The 18014-nt window shown below is 45.6% G+C and overlaps 1 protein-coding gene across 2 annotated transcripts in view; it reads right to left on the reverse strand.

Annotated features, from left to right (window-relative positions):
• NT5C3A (5'-nucleotidase, cytosolic IIIA) overlaps nucleotides 1-18014 on the reverse strand; it is a 60731-nt gene that overhangs the window by 22387 nt on the left and 20330 nt on the right. Inside the window, exon 1 of one of the 2 annotated variants that reach the window (XM_044294616.1) lies at nucleotides 8525-8574. The exons of the other annotated variant lie outside the window; for it this stretch is intronic. The gene's annotated coding sequence lies outside the window, so the exon portion shown is untranslated. Of the gene's footprint in view, nucleotides 1-8524; nucleotides 8575-18014 lie in introns of those variants that run through there. 2 annotated transcript variants of the gene reach the window in all.

Here is an 18014-nt window from a genome sequence, read left to right on the forward strand (position 1 = left end):
GTGCTCCTATAGCAACCACAAGTCTAGTTTTATAAGGAAATCTATTAGATGCATTCACATCTATGTCACAACCATGGTGTGTGACTGTAAGATTAATAGGGGACCTCAACTCCACCCTATTTTAGGCTACATTCAGATCTGCGTTGTCATTTCAGATCTCCTGTTCCGTCATAAGAGTAGAAAACCATAAATGATGGAGTGCCTGATCCGATGCATTATGGATACCATAGACATAACCGGGGCTGTCAGCTTGTGTCATTATTGTGCCAAAGTACTATAGCAGAAATCTCAGCAGGGGATACAGGGACACTGCTCTTTGTACTCCTATGCTCCACTGCTGTCTGAAAAGACTGATCAGTCTTAAGCAAGAGTGCAAGAACAAAGGTGCCCATGTGTATTAAGGCGCACAATGTTTGGATGCCTCAGGCTGTTACATAATATGTCTACTTATGACCTTGACACAAAAGTACTCCAAAGATATTTGCAGATCTGACATCAGAATAAGCTGCGGTATTTGGGGGCAGCATACTAATCTAGAAGGGCCAACTAAGTATAGACCAAATTGTGTCCAAACAGTCAAAGAGGAGAACACAGCAGACTCAGCAATGCCCCCTCGACCATAGGTTGACGACCTCTGGTGTATGTTCATACCCTCTTCAGTGATCCATAATTGGCAAGGAAGCAGGAAGATGAGGATTGACAGGCCCATACATACAGCAAACTCGCAGCTAGAGATCCACCTTCTTATTTAGTGGCATCTCAATATTTTCTTGTTCTGTTTGACATATAGCTAGTTAGACTAGTCATGAGAATATTCTTCCATTAAAGTTGCCCCATCATAACAATTTAATAACCTATCCAAAAGTAACTAACCAGTGGGGTCCTGACAGCTGAGACCCCCATGATCACAAGAACGTGGGTCCCCGAGCGTGAGTGAATGGAGTTACGGTCTCACATGCACACTGCTGCTCTAGTCATCTCCACTGGACTGCCAGAGATAGCCAAGTGCTGTCCTCTGCTTCTCTTCACCAGTCCCAGAGAAATGAATGGAGCCGCCACATATTTGTGCCAACATTGTGCCATTCACCCAGGGGAATTGGGGATTCCCATTCTTGTGACTGGTGGCGGTCATGGTGGACAGAGCCCCACTGGTCAGATACTTATCTGCTTTAAAAGAAAACCTAGTAGTAGTAAAAAGCGGTTTAGTTTTTTAAATTACACAATGTTAGAAAAGATCCAGCAGTAGGCTCAGGATAAAATCCAATTTCTTTATTATAAAATCCTCAGGCTGACCAGACAGGCAAGGTCTACACGTTTCGACTGCACGTCTTAGGCTACTTTCACACTAGCGTTCGATCGGATCCGTCTGCATTATATTGGCAAAAAAAAAGCTAAGTGTGAAATTAGCCTGAGCAGATCCGTCCAGACTTTTACATTGAAAGTCAATGGGGGACGGATCCGCTTGAAGATTGAGCCATATTGTGGCATCTTCAAACGGATCCGTCCCCATTGACTTACATTGTAAGTCTGGACGGATCCGCACGCCTCCGCACGGCCAGGCGGACACCCGAACGCTGCAAGCAGCGTTCAGGTGTCCGCCTGCTGAGCGGAGCGGAGGCTGAACGCCGCCAGACTGATGCCGTCTGAGCGGATCCACATCCATTCAGACTGCATCAGGGCTGGACGGAAGCGTTCGGGTCCGCTCGTGAGCCCCTTCAAACGGAGCTCACGAGCGGACAGCCGAACGCTAGTGTGAAACTAGCCTTAGGCTACTTTCACACTTGCGGCAGAGTTCGCCGGAACTGCCTGCCGGATCCAGCAAAACGTATTCCAACTGATGGCATTAGTAAGACTGATCAGGGTCCTGATCATTTTTTTAAATGCATTGAAATGCTGGATCAGTCTTTCCAGTGTCTTCTGGCAAAACGGATCCGTCATTTTTTTTTTCCCACCTTTCAGTATTTTTGAATGCCGGATCCGGCACTAATACATTCCTATTGCCTGCATTCAGGTAAGTCTTCAGTTTTTTGGTTCGGGATAAAACCGTAGCATGCTGCGGTTTTATCTTTGTCCTGATCAGTTAAAAGACTGAGCTGAAGACATCCTGAACAGATTGTTCTCCATTCAGAATGTATGGGGATAAAACTGATCAGTTATTTTCCGGCATTGAGCCCTTTTGACGGAACTCAATGCCGGAAAAGAAAAATGCAAGTGTGAAAGTTCCCTTAATTCATTAAATCTCTTTTTTTTACATGAAATTATAGAAAAGTTTTAACGTTCACCAAAGAGCAGAGGCCTTTTTTAACCACAAGTTTATTCTGCCCACTAAAACCCATCATCTGTATAATTTAGTGATGCCACCAATAGGGTTTCCTTACTCAGGGCCACTGATGGGGAGCCATGTGTCTTGATCACACACGTGCTGCCTGAACCTATGGAAAGTCAGCTGCCCATGAGGTGCATAATCCGCAACGTGTGCAGGCATCTTACTGGCTGCAATATTTTGTGAGCACTGCTGAGAGAATAGTGAAATGTGCCGTCACCTCCCCCTTCCCCCCATGGTTCGTGTCCTTGGAAGACCTTGTGCAGCGTTACGAAACACACGGCGGTCATAAGGAGCTTCTACAAACAGAATCAACTCTAGAAACTTGCAGAACACGGGATTAAAACAATTTGAATTTCATAAAACAAACTATGGTCTTTGCACCTAACTTGCAGGAAAGAAATCAAATAATTCCACATATCTGTAGCAAAATTCCCATTTCATGTACAGATGTAACCTAGAACAGAAGGTCATATTTGGATATGTAAGTAATAACTGGTGACCTTTATAAAAGGCTGTTGAGAAATCACTACCGGCAAGCAATCTGATTTCCAGGCATTTCCTAGAACAGGTCGGAACATGAAGGCAAATATTTCAAAGAAAAAGTTTGAAATATTCCTGAACCAGGTGGCCAACGTGGATAAGTAGAATTGTGTCACCGGTCACTTTCTGTGTGTGGTTTCACTGAAGCATATGATGAATTTAGATCAGTGGTTCTCAACCTTTCTAAAGCCGTGACCCCTTAATACAGTTCCTCATGTTGTGGTGACCCCCAACCATTATATTTTTTTCCTTGCTACGTCATAACTAATTTTGCTACTGTTATGAATTGTAATGTAAATATCTGATATGCAGGATGTATGCCAGTCTATTACAAGGTGTTAGGTGGATCTGTAATTGGCGCTGTGTTTTGGGGGATCTGTGGAGGACGCTGTTATGTGGGGGATCTGTGGAGGACGCTGTTATATGGGGGATCTGTGGAGGACGCTGTTATATGGGGGATCTGTGGAGGACGCTGTTATATGGGGGATCTGTGGAGGACGCTGTTATGTGGGGGATCTGTGGAGGACGCTGTTATGTGGGGGATCTGTGGAGGACGCTGTTATGTGGGGGATCTGTGGAGGACGCTGTTATATGGGGGATCTGTGGAGGACGCTGTTATATGGGGGATCTGTGGAGGACGCTGTTATATGGGGGATCTGTGGAGGACGCTGTTATATGGGGGGATCTGTGGAGGACGCTGTTATATGGGGGGATCTGTGGAGGACGCTGTTATATGGGGGGATCTGTGGAGGACGCTGTTATATGGGGGGATCTGTGGAGGACGCTGTTATATGGGGGATCTGTAGAGGACAGTGTTATATGGGGGATCTGTAGAGGACGCTGTTATATGGGGGATCTGTAGAGGACGCTGTTATATGGGGGATCTGTAGAGGACAGTGTTATGGGGGGATCTGTAGAGGACAGTGTTATGGGGGGATCTGTAGAGGACAGTGTTATGGGGGGATCTGTGGAGGACAGTGTTATGGGGGGATCTGTGGAGGACAGTGTTATGGGGGGGGGGATCTGTGGAGGACAGTGTTATGGGGGATCTGTGGATGGTACTGTTATGGGGTGGATCTGTGGAGGACAGTGTTATGGGGGATCTGTGGATGGCACTGTTATGGGGTGGATGTGTGCTATGACACATAGGGCCATGAGGGGGGCCAGCATAAGACATATAGCATCTTATGCTGGTCCCCCTCATGGCCCTATGTGTCCCCTCATGTGTCCTAAACTGCGCACATAACTGGCTTTGCGTGTAAAGTATGTTACTCCTGTGTGAAACAAACAATCTCTCTCCTATTTACAATTGTAGCGTTATACTACCCTACCTCGTGAGATTTCCCTACCTCCTGACTTCCTGTCGCACTGCTAATGACGTGAGGAGGCGTTCCTGAGTTTTGACGATCTGCGCATGCGCAAACCGACAGTTTATGGAAAATCTCAGCGGAGTTCAGCTTTACACCGGGACACTGCACATGCGCAGGAGAGCCTTAGTAGGGAAATATTACGGCCCAGTGCGCAAGCGCGGCTAACTCCGGCCGGCGCATGCGCAGTGTCCCGGTGTGAAGCTGAACTCCGCTGAGATTTTCCATAAACTGTCGGTTTGCGCATGCGCAGATCGTCAAAACTCAGGAACGCCTCCTCACGTCATTAGCAGTGCGACGGGAAGTCAGGAGGTAGGGAAATCTCACGAAGTAGGGTAATGTAACGCTACAATTGTGCAGCCCTAATAGGAAGCCTCAGGCGACCCCCCGGAAAGGGCCGCGACCGCCAGTTTTTTCTACTTGGAGTGCTGCCCTGAATTATGGTTTATAAATATATAAATAAATATATATATTTTATTCAGATATACAGCGATACTATATTCCGCAGCTCTTTACAGACATTAGCATCCAACTGCCCTTAACGGGGCTCACAATCTAAGTTTCCTATCAGTATGTCTTTGGAGTGTAGGAGGAAACTGGAGTACCTGGAGGAACCCACACAAGCACAGGGAGAACATAAAAACGACGTGCAGGTGTTGTTATTGGTCAGATTTGAACCTAGGACCCCAGCACTGCAAGGCACCAGTGCCAACCGGTGAGCCACCGTGCTGTCCTATATATATACACACACACACACACACACACACAACCCACCAATTAGGCATGACCAGTTGGCCAGCTAATGTCTAGATTGGGCTCCCAACTATCACATGACTGTAGATGTCGGTGGAGATAAAGATTGGACAGTTGGATTTCAACTGCCTGATCCTTTTGTCCTCAGGGATCTGGCAGCAGCTCTCTCACATACATGAGTTGAGCGGGCATGTTCATGAGGGACTCGGCTGACACCTATCTAATGGGCACACATCTTTACAAAGAAAAGCCTCTCCTTTAGGTCATAAAAGACAAGTAAATCCTCTTCTGACTCATGGTTTACAAATGTTGTTTAAGGGCATGTACAAACCATGTAAATCACCACAACCTTACGAACACCAAGTATGAGAACAGGCAAATGCGTATATAACACAATGGTATGTTCACATCTAACGCAAGTAAATCCGGTAGTCTGTTCCAGAGAAGGACCTGACTGCCAGAGTTATAATATCCAGCATAGCCACACACCACTGGATCCCCATTTACTGTAATTGGATCCAGTGGGTTTCCAGCACAAAGCCAGCATTTATGCTTGATACCCGCTAGTTCCCTAATGGAAGGGGTCTAGAAGTGCCCGGCTACGACGGTAAGCTAACTCCAGTAGACTGCTCCTCTGCCCGAACAGACTACTGGAGTGATCTAAAACAGATGTGACCAAAGCCTTAAGTTTAGTTGACATATCAGTGTCTTGGTCAGTGATTGCGAGCCAAAACCAGAAGCAAAGCCTACACATAGATAAGGTATAAGGGAAAGGTTTGCACCAGTTTTTTTTTTTTTTTACCCGCACCTGGTTACCTGGTTTTGGCTCACAATCACTGACCAGTGAAAGAGGTTTTATAGGGCTAGATACAATTAAAGACCAAAACTAAAATCTTCAGATTCCAGCAACTCTGACAAACTCTTCACTTTATTGGAATACAATCACAACAGGTTGTGTACAATATCTAATCCAATGTGTTTCAAGCTTTCCAGCTCTTGAACACTGCTGATCAAGGACTAGAAAGTTTGAAATGTGTAAGGGCATTGGGTCTCTTACAGATTATTGTTTTATCAGAGGTGCTGGGATCTCAAGAGTTTTGCTTTGGACTGCAGCTCTCTTAGCACATCTCCATAAAGAAGAAGTCCTAAAGGAAGTAGTGACTATTCAAGTTGTGAGCTACCCTATGTGACAGTTGTGTTGATTAATTTCATAAAACAGCTTTATTATTAGGCAGGGTTCACATTGTGTTTTACTCATCTGTTTAACGTATACAATAAACGTATACATCAGGGATGCGCAACCTGCGGCCCTCCAGCTGTTGCAAAACTACAACTCCCAGCATGCCCTAATAGCTTTAGGCTGTCCAGGCTTGCTGGAAATTGCAGTTTTTCAACAGCTGGAGGAACGCAGGTTGGGCATCCCTGGTAAACATTAGGCTACATTCACACTGGCGTTTCTGGGTACACTTGCGAGATCCGTTCAGGGCTCTCACAAGGGGCCCAAAACGGACCAGTTCAGCCTCAATGCATTCTGAATAGAAAAGCGTCCACTCAGAATACATCAGTTTGGCTCCGTTCCGCCGGTGACGTAGTCGGCGCAGGCGCTGTGCGGAAGCCGGCACCAGGAGCGCAGCCTTTACTCACTGCGTCTGCGTCGAATACAGAAGTGAACGGCGCAGGCGCAGGTTTTCCTCGACGATGCATGGAACTTGTACATCAATCAAGAGGAGCGGGGCGGGCAGAACAGGGAACCTGGGCGGGATAAAGGGTAAGTAGACCGAGCCTCTAGGTGCTGAATCTATGCCCACATAGCACCTAGAGGCTCATTAGCATATTGTAAAAGTGTGTATTTTAGCAAAAGAGCTGCAGGGACAAATGTAAAAAACACACTGTTATGTAGTGCTGACATTAGCCCATCGCTATATCAGTCAGCTACATAACAGTAGTTCTGATGGTAGAAACCCTTTAAATGGATGCCTCAGACTGATGCTATACAGTGCCATCCATTCACCTTAGAGTTTCATTGTAAGCATAAAAAAGTATACTTTTTTTTACCGCACTCTACAGGATACAAGAACGTGGTGCGCTGCGGTTTTTTAATCTTTTTTTCTAATGTATACATCAAACGGAGGCATAAAATGTGATGTGAACCCAACCTTGGGGTCAGAGCTCGGGTTTTCCTCTCACACAGCCAACAGGACCTGTAACCTCTCCTGACATGTCCGATTTAGCAAATACTCACATTGTGTCCCTACAGACTGGCCACTGGCAGCACTGATTAGACAGTGGCAGCCTGCATAGGGACACAACCCCAAATCGGTAACATCAGTTGTTAATTTATTAATACATTTCTAGGAGGAATATAAGAGTAATGGCAAATATGAGAACATAATTGCTATTTCATGAGGAACACAATTACTGGTATTTACTAAAACATGTAAGGAGAGTCAACAAGTTCTCTTCAACTGAAGAGAATAATCTAGCTGGTTATGGCCACCACTAGAGGGAGCTTGACTATTTACAGCTCAAACATGTAATGTAAGCCACAATGTTATGGAAGCAGAGTCTTTGGAGTACTATATTAGAAAAACAGAGCTCTGAGCATATATATATATATATATATATATATATATATACACATACATACACATACATACACACACACACACATACATACACATAAAAAACTTATCAACATTTTTTAAAAGTGTTAAAAAGTAGATTACACATACAGTAAAAATTAACAAGCATATCAATACAGGAAAGGATAAGGATTCTATACAGTTACAGTAGTCAAGCTATGGAATGCCTTACCGTAAGAGGTAGTAATGACAGACAATGTCAGTTACAGGCTTATCTAATGGCAAACAGCATTAATGGTTAGAATTAATATTACAGTCATGTAATCTAAGAATGGTTAAACTTGATGGAAATGTGTCTTTTTTTCAACCCATGTAACAATCTTAAGAAGGAATCAGGATTCTGCATAATTCATCAGATAAGGACATAGTCCACCAAATAAACATGAACATGTTACTCAGTGATTTTACAAGTTGAAAGAACTCTCTAGTGTCTAGAAACAAAAACTGTAAAATCACTGGGTCATGTGTAGAATATATACCGAGATTATAATATATATCACACACACAAAAATTACAACATTTCTCCATCTGATACAAATATTTGCCCGTTACATCAGCAATCACAGATCAACCAAGATTACATCAAGAGCACTCACTAATTAACATACAGTAGCAGACAAAATGGTGAAATAGTAGAACAGGAGAAAACGCAAACTGTAAACCAACAAAGCCAAGACATATTTAAAAGCATAAAACAAAATTCTTGAAAAATGTTCTAAATTCACCAGATTTCACACAGTAATGGCGCACCATTACATAATGTGATAATTATCACAGTCACTCTGGTATACCAGGGCATGCACAATTAGTCATCCGACAGTTCAATGGTTAACCAGTCTGGCAGGTACACAGCGCAGTCATGAGCCTGCTTGTTTACATGGCCAGCACATTCTTACCACAGGATATTCTGTAGCAGCTGACAAGAGAAAAGAAAGTTCTGCTCGTCTGCGGAGTGCTTATATAGCTCCAGTGGTAGATAAGGGCGTTGACAGAAATAGAAGCTCTAATCCAACCTAGCAGGCGTCTTCTCTCTGACGTACCCGGCAGAGCTGGGCCCAGTGCCACGGCTGGAATCCTGACAGGAGAGGTCAAGGGGGTACCATCTTTGGCCACGGCACAAGAATGTGTTTTGTTCCTCAGACTTATAGTAAACTATATTAACTTTTTTCCTCAGATTTTATAATAATTTCTGCATACATTTAGAATAATTCCCCAAAAGAAACTCCACTTATAATAACAAAACGGAAAATTGGCCTAGACTGTGCATCGCCTCTTAGGAATCGAAACTAGAAGAAGATTTCATTTCTTTTATCACTGTTGGCTTGGTATTGTATCAGGTGGTTGGTTTCATCTTTGACTAATTGCTATACAAACATAGCAACAAATTAAAACAGAAGAGCCAAAAATAAATGCTGAAAATATTTTTCCTTGTAGACTTGGATGTGGATTGCTCACACCTACTGCCCAATCCATGGAGCTGGATATTCACCAACAACCCAACCTGCTTTGGCAGTACTATTTCTAGATAAGGCACCATGCATGACATCCAGCTTATTATGTAGTCTCCTAACGGACACCTGAAGGTACAATGCAGGAGCTTGAGAAGGTAAATAAGGCTCTGGCACCTTTCAGTCCTGTATACCTCATGTGTCAACTGCTCAGGGGCTTAGAAAGCTCACATATGGAGCAGAAGAGTTGGTACTGTTATGATAACCTACAGTTTTATACTAGCCCCTACCTTCATTCTGCAAGTCAAATGTACTAAAAATGTTCAAGTGAAAAACCACAAGGTCCTTATGGCCATGTTATGGCTGGTTCTTATTAGCTCTTAGCTGGACACTAGAATGGATTCCAGTTGTCCAGGTCCAATAGCTATCTGATCATAGTCAAAATAGGATATAGACCTATATAGAAAATGAAATATCTTATAAAAATATCACAAAAATTTAATATATACTTTGGAGAGTGCTATTACTGTTATTAAAAGGGTAACTATCATGTTTTCATTAAAAATAAAAAAATAAAAAAATCAATGTTAGCATATGTTACTGCTGCAGCAGCATTATGCATAAAGCAATCTTTTGTTTCTTCACATACCACTGTTTTCCTTGACTTATTCTCTTAGTTACGGCTGTTTAAACATTTACAATATGAGGACCTTCTCAAGATGGCTCCTCTGCCAGTTCTCCGAGGCCAAAACTGCTTTCCCTCACTTCCCATACACACTTGCTGTAGCCAGCAGCTCCCTGCCAGCCAATCAGATTGGATTACTGAGAGACACGCCTCCTCATTCTGAAGCCTAATGCAGGCATGCAGTGTGAAGGACCGCCCCTCCATCTTCCTGTCTTCTTAGGCTACTTACACACTAGTGGCAGGACGCATCCAACAGGCTGTTCACCCTGTCGGATCTGTCCTGCCGCTATTTTGCCGTGCCGCCGCTCCATCCCCATTGACTATAATGGGAACGGGGGGGCGGAGCTCCGATGCTGCACGGCGGGAGGCCGTCGGACCAAAAGTACTGCACGTCCGACTTTTTAGTCCGGCGCTGCTGTGCTACGCCGGAGCTCCGCCCCGTCTCCATTATAGTCAATAGGGACAGAGCGGCAGTCCGTCAGCATGGCGAAATAGCGGCAGGACGGATCCGACAGGGAGAACATACATCCATGTCCTACCTTTTCCACATGTTTCTGAAGCCCCGTTTTCTTATAGGAAATGATTAGCTGTAAGTGACGTTTTCTTAGACTCAGTGACGTACCGGGTCCCTTGCAGGAGTGCTGAAGCCTCTTCTGGCTGCTCAGGGAGCCCGGTGACGTCGCCGGCACTGATGGGCGGGCTTTAGCGCTACTCTCGCCAGTAAAACAGCTAGGGCAGCGCTAAAGCCCGCCCATCAGAGCCGGTGACGTCAGCGTACACATGGTCGGGGGGGAAGCCTCCGTCCGGCAGTGTGTTACTGTAAACAAAAGAGCTTTTGCCCTGGACGATTTAGCGCAATGCAAAGGAGAGCATCGGAGCATGAAATGGGTGAAAATAGAGGTTTGTCCAGGTTCAGCTCTGAACCCAGACAACCCCTTTAAAGGGACATTAATGAAAGCTGTTATTATAAGGTAATTGCAGATCTTTTGACAATTGACAGACTAAGGCTACTTTCACACTAGCGTTCGGAGCGGGTCCGTCTGATGTTTCATCAGATGGATCCGCTCCTATAATGCAGACGGTGGCTCCGTTCAGAACAGAGCCGTCTGCATTATAACTTAGAAAAATTTCTAAGTGTGAAAGTAGCCTGAGCGGATCCGTTCAGACTTTACATTGAAAGTCAATGGGGGACGGATCCGCTTGAAGATTGAGCCATATTGTGGCATCTTCAAACGGATCCGTCCCCATTGACTTACATTGTAAGTCGGAACGGATCCGCTCACCTCTGCACGGCCAGACGGACACCCGAACGCTGCTTGCAGCATTCAGGTGTCCGCTCACTGAGCGGAGCGGAGGCTGAGCGCTGGCAGACGGATGCATTCTCAGTGGATCCGCCTCCACTGAGAATGCATTAGGGCCAGAAGGCTGCGTTCAGGGCCGCTTGTGAGCCCCTTCAAACGGAGCTCACGAGCGGACACCTGAACGCAGGTGTGAAAGTAGCCTAACTCAGGTTTACATGTCTAGCTCTAATAAACTAGCAAATAAAAAATAAAAAAATTGATAGTTACCCTTTAAGCCTGATGAAGGCACTAGTTCAATACTGAAACGCATAGTCTTTGAATAAAACTTCAACAATCTGGATACAAGCCTTCATCCAGCAGCATCTATTTGTTCCTTGGTTTTTCTTTTGATTTTACATAGTATTATGAGCATAGAAACATATTAATATACTTTAACACTTGGACTTGGAGTAGAATACAGTTTAATTAAAGGGTCACCAACTTGTGTGCCTGTGGAAGTGGAAGCTAGACTCCAGGATCTGGCAAGAATTCAAAGGGACACTGACAGGCCGTTTAAAAAAGCATATTAAGACCAACATAAGAATATATGTCACTTTATATGCTCTAACGGCCTGTCAGTGTCCCTTTAAAGAGTCACTAACTCTTCAAAAAAACGTCTGCTATGTCATAGAAATATCAAAGGTTTAGATTGGTTGGGGTCTGAGTGCTGAGACCCCCACTGATCCCCAAAACGAGGGGAGAGAAGTGCGCACACAACACTCTCTCTCCTCCCTGCAGAGGACAAAATCGAGATGGGCCTATAGAGTTCTATGTAGAACGTCTTGTGCAACGAGGAGAACGAGCTGATACGTGCACACTTCTCTCCCCTCTTTCTAGGGATTAGTGGGGGTCTCAGCACTCAGGACCTCACTGATCTACCCTTTTGATATGTCTCTATGACATATCAGAAGTTTTTTGAATAGTTAATGACCCTTTCAATTCTGGCCAGAATCCTGGAGGGTAGTTCCCCTGAAACACGGGGAGCATGTGCAACCATTTAAGAGAGGCACAAAACAGGATTTATATATTGAAGAAAGGCACAAGGGACCATCATAGATGGAAGATTTGTGTCACCGAGGTTCCTGGCGTCAGTGAAGTAGGAGCCAGTAGTGCATATGTCCGCAGCAGTTGCTGATGGACACTTTGATAGTTAGCATAGCTATGAAAAGCTAATCCGGGCCGGCTCTTACTGGGAGCAGCCAAAGTGCAGGGTGGGTGGCTGTTCCCCATGGTCCAGGCTGGGTTTTGACGGGCTCACAAAAAGTCAGCCAGCAGGGTCAGGGGTGATGATTACCTGGCTGATGGTGGAGCTCTGTGTAGCTGTGTGTTTTTGGAGCAGAGTGAAAACCATAGGGTCTCTGCCGAGAGACAAAGGACAAAGTAAGGTTCCCATCCACTCCGAGGGGAGTACGGTACTGTGATTGTTCAGATTCAAGACTGAATTGTTTTTCTTTAAGTGTCAGCTGAAGTAAGCTGCCACCACTAAAAGGCTACTGTATATTTATCTGAAGGCTACCATTTGGGAAATCCCTACAATTGGTGTCTGATTCGGGCACACCCAGGATTGCTTGAAGCAGCAACAAGTTAAATGTCAGAAGCTGTTTTTTTCCCCCCTCTGGTTGGACTCTTAAAGGGCCAGTAGCCTAAATAACTGAATGGATTTTTTTGTTGAAAGGAAGTTTCAATTGATGTCCTGGGTTAAAGCAGCAGCAGAGATTCAACAAGAGTCAATGAAAATGGAGGATCTTCTCAAGCAGATGGTGCAGAGCAATCTACAGCAGCAACAGGCATTGGAGCAACAACGGCAGGCTAATACACATCAACATGAGACAAACTGCCTACAGGCGGAGCAAATTGCAACCCTAAGAGAGAGGGTGGCAGCACAACCAGCGGGGTATGTGGCTGAACAGAATGTGGGCAGAAGAAAAAACTTGCAATCTGCCTTACAAAAAATGACCGCAGAGGATGACGTAGAAGCCTTCCTCACTGTCTTTGAGCAGGTCGCTGAGCGTGAGAGACTACCAGCTGAGCAATGGGCTGAGGTGCTGGCCCCCTTCCTCTCAGGCGAACCCCAGAAGGCGTATTATGACTTATCGTTGCAGGATGCACGGGAATATTCCCGACTAAAGGCAGAAATCTTGGCACGTCTAGGGGTAACCGTCCGAGCTCAAAGGGTGCACCAGTGGGGGTTTCAGAGAGGCAAGCCTCCCAGGTCCCAAATGTTTGATCTACTGCACATCGTCCAAAAATGTCTACAGCCGGATGTCTGTTCCCCAACCAAAACGGTGGAGCGGGTTGTAATGGACCGATTCCTGCATGCTCTCTCTAAGCCGGTACAGTGCTGGGTTGCACAAGGAAATCCGGAGACTGCAGATGACTTAATAGGCTTGGTAGAGAGGTACTATGCCGTAGAGCCAACCATAGCTGCCTCAGGATCCTTGAACTCCCCCTACTGGAAGGCACGGGTTGACACTGAAGTGCAGAAAAAAAGGGACTAAAACCCGCCCCCCGGGTGGACGTTATGAGTCTATCAGAACCAACGCCACGACCATCCTTAAGAGAGGTCATCTGCTGGAGGTGCCGTGGCCTGGGACATATGGCAGCCCAATGTCCCATCAGCCCAGAACAAATGGACTGTTCTGTGGGGAGACGAACTTCACTGTTTGCGTGTAGTGCGGTTCCTAATGTTGAGGGAGGACTCCCTTTTTGTACAATTAATGTGAATGGCAACCCCACAAAGGGACTTCTGGACTTGGCGAGCCTGGTCACACTCCTAATGGCCCGTATTCCTCATAAGTTGATTCCTGGGAAGACCTTGGGATTCACCTGCATTCATGGCGATACCAAGGTCTACCCAATAGCCCAGGTGACCTTAAAAACAGAAGAGTGTACGATATACCACCAGGTAGGGGTAGTGCAGGGGTTAATGCAGGAGATGATCATTGGCCGAGACTGTCCTGTGTTCTGGGACCTGTGGGCCCAGGCAGTACCGCAGCAACGCCCTGGTGCTGCAGACAGCCCCATGCTCCTTGACCCTGAGATGGTCCCTGACTTTCCGTTCTCGGCCATGGTAGGCGAGAATGAGGAAGAGTCTGCCCCTGAGGAGACTGTCCGCGACTTAGAGGCGCCTCGGGGAAACTTTGGGACTGCTCAGTTCCGAGATGAAACTCTAAAAGGGGCCTTAAACAATGTGGGGGTAGTCAATGGGGCACCTCAAGAGCCAGGGGCACACGAAAGGTACCCTCACTTTGCAATGAATGAAAACTTGTTATACCGGGTGACTAAAATCCGGGAAGAATTCGTTGACAGCTCGTGGTTCCTAAAGCATACTGACGCATGGTAATGGACCTGGCACATAGCCATGTATTAGGGGGACACTTAGGGGCTGCTAAAACTTTTGAAAGGGTTTTATTGGCCCGGATGCTACAGAGAAATTAAGGATTACTGCCAATCCTGCCCTACGTGCCAAGTAACCTCTCCAGTCGCAAACTTCCGCAGCCCTTTAATACCATTACCAATTATCGAGATACCATTCGAGAGAATTGCGATGGATTTAGTCGGGCCTTTGGTAAAATCCGCAAGGGGGCACCAATATATATTAGTGGCAATGGATTATGCTACCCGATACCCTGAGACGGTGCCCTTGAGGAAAGCTACCTTTAAAGTTATAGCCAGAGAACTGTTTCAGATTTTCTCCAGAACAGGGCTGCACAAGGAGATCCTGACTAACCAGGGGACCCTGTTCATGTCCAGGGTCATGCAGGATCTCTGTAAAGTATTAATAATTAACCAGTTGCGTACCTCAGATGGCCTGGTGGAACGCTTCAATAAAACTTTGAAGGCCATGTTGAAAAAAAGTGGTTGAGAAAGATGGCAGAGATTGGGATTACCTCTTGCCTTATCTACTGTTCTCAATCAGAGGGGTACCCCAAGTGTCAACAGGCTTCTCGTCTTTTGAGTTGTTGTATGGAAGGCATCCACAAGGCCCATTAGCTATCGCTAAGGAGACCTGGGTGAGTGAGGTAACGCCTTACAAAAGTGTCATTGAACATGTGACTACATTGCAGGAGCGAATAGCTCAAATGACACCTATTGTGAAAGAGCATATGCTCCAGGCACAGGAGGCGCAAGCGAACATATACAACAGGACGGCCCGTCTTAAGACAGTTCAGTCCTGGGGACCGTGTTTTAGTCTTAGTCCCCACAGTGGAGAGCAAGTTCCTGGCCAAGTGGCAAGGGCCCTACGAGATAACAGAGGGTGGGCGAAGTTAACTACCGGGTACATCAGCCAGGTAGGAGAAAGCCCTATCAAATCTACCACATCAAATTGTTAAAACCATGGAAGGATATGGACCCTCCTGAGAGCCCATGTCTGTTGACCCAACAGACGGCACCATCGACAATGTAAAAATCGCCGAAACCCTGTCCCCTTCCCAAAAATACCAATACCAGCTCCTGTTACAGCAGAATAGGGACTTGTTTACAGAAACCCCTGGCTTAACCAAGGTCGTGGAACATGAAATTCTAACGAAACCTCAGGCACGAAGAGGTCCAGAGAATGTTAAAACTGGGGGTAATTGATGAATCCAAAAGTGGGTGGTCTAGTCCCATAGTGCTAGTCCCGAAGCCCAATGGAGAATGGCGATTTTGTAATGACTACCTAAAATTAAACGAGGTGTCCAAAGTAGATGCTTATCCCATGCCCCGGGTGGATGAGCTCATTGAGAGACTAGGGCCAGCTCGATACATAACGACCCTGGATCTTACAAATGGATACTGGCAAATTCTTGTTGAGAGAAGCTAGAGAAAAAAATTGCGTTTTCTACACCGGAAGGGTCCTTCCAGTACGTTAGGATGCCATTTGGGTTGCAAGGCGCCCCGCCACCTTCCAGAGAGCTATGGACCAAATCTTACGCCCACATCGGGAATATATGGTCGCTTACTTGGATGCTATAGTGATCTTCAGTAAAGATTGGGAGAGTCACCTCAGTAAAGTTCAGAGCATCCTAGATGCGCTACGAAAGTCCGGATTCACTATAAATCCAATTAAGTGTGCCATGGGGTTGGAAGAAGCTCGATACTTGGGATATATCGTAGGAAGAGGTATAATAAAACCCCAAGTAACTAAAGTGGAAGCTGTCCAAAAATGGCCCGCCCACTTACCAAGAAACAGGACAAAGCCTTTCTCGGTATTGTGGGATACTACAGGAGATTTGTTCCTAAGTTTTCAGAAATAGCAGTACCCCTGACCGACCTTACAAAAGGGGGAGGGGGGGGGGGGATTCTGCTGTGATCAAGTGGTCCCCGGAGGCTGAAGAGGCCTTCCAAAAACTTAAGTCCACCCTCTATAGACAGCCCATCTTGGTAGCCCCTGACTTCTCCCGGGAATTTATTGTTCAGACAGATGCATCAGAAGTAGGCATAGGGGCAGTAATGAAGTCATAAATGAGGAGGAACATCCCGTGTGTTACCTCAGCAGAAAACTGTCCCCGGCAGAGAGGAATTACTCTATAATTAAAAGAGAATGCTTAGCCATTAAGTGGGCCCTTGATTGTCTCCGATACCATCTCCTGGGACGGAGATTTACACTGGTCTCGGATCATGCCCCTCTGCAATGGTTAAGAGAGAAAAAGGGTAAGAATTCCCATGTCACCCGTTGGTTTCTAGCCCTACAGGACTTTAGGTTTTCGGTAGAGCAGGCTACTAGGAAATGCGGATGCCCTACCCAGAGTACACTGCATGTTTGCTGGAGTTGCCCAGACCCCCGGCTTTGGGCAGAGGGGAGGGATATGTATAGAGGCACAAGGGACCATCACAGATGGAAGATATGTGTCACCGAGGTTCCTGGCCTCTGTGAAGTAGGAGCCAGTAGTGCATATGTCCGCAGCAGTTTCTGATGGACACTTTTATAGTTAGCATAGCTGTGAAAAGCTAATCCGGGCCGGCTCTTACTGGGAGCAGCCAAAGTGCAGAATGGGTGGCTGTTCCCCATGGTCCAGGCCGGGTTTTGACGGGCTTACAAAAAGTCAGCCAGCAGGGTCAGGGGCGATGATTACCTGGCTGATGGTGGAGCTCTGTGTAGCTGTGCGATTTTGGAGCCGAGTAAAAACCAGAGGGTCTCTGCCGAGAGACAAAGGACAAAGCAAGGTTCCCATCCACTCCGTGGGAAGTACGGTACTGTGCCCTAAAACTTTCTATGCGATTGTTCAGATTCAAGACTGAATTGTTTTTCTTTAAGTGTCAGCTGAAGTAAGCTGATCACTACCGCCTGTTGAATAAACAATAAAATACATTTATTACTTTGATTTCCACCACTAAAAGGCTACTGTGTATTTATCTGAAGGCTACCATTTGGGAAATCCCACAATATTTAAGAATCAAAGTCAAGTTTAGAGCCATCTCAAATTAAATAAAATATAGGGCCGTAAACACAAATAAGTAATTATGGGGCATCACGTGTTAGCCCATGGACAGCATGGATGAGGGCCTGGAAAAAATAAAAAAAAAATGTTGATCAGTGAGAACAATGAAGCTCATCAACAACCAAATGAAAGCCAAGATCAGCGATATCCTAGACCGCTTTATGTGTGGAAATGAACTAAAGAATTAATCTTGAGAATGTGGCAATGGCCAGATCCCCTGACCAAGTACAAAAATACAGTCGTGGCCAAAAGTTTTGAGAATTACATAAATATTGGAAAAGTTGCTGCTTAAGTTTTATAAAATAGCAATTTGCATATACTCTAGAATGTTATGAAGAGTGATCAGATGAATTGCATAGTCCTTCTTTGCCATGAAAATTAACTTCATCCCAAAAAACCTTTTCCACTGCATTTCATTGCTGTCATTAAAGGACCTGCTGAGATCATTTCAGTAATCGTCTTGTTAACGGGCACAAGGCTGGAGATCATTA

This window comes from Bufo gargarizans, chromosome 5 (genome assembly GCF_014858855.1).
Source record: "Bufo gargarizans isolate SCDJY-AF-19 chromosome 5, ASM1485885v1, whole genome shotgun sequence".
In the NCBI taxonomy this organism is placed as follows: Eukaryota; Metazoa; Chordata; class Amphibia; order Anura; family Bufonidae; genus Bufo; species Bufo gargarizans.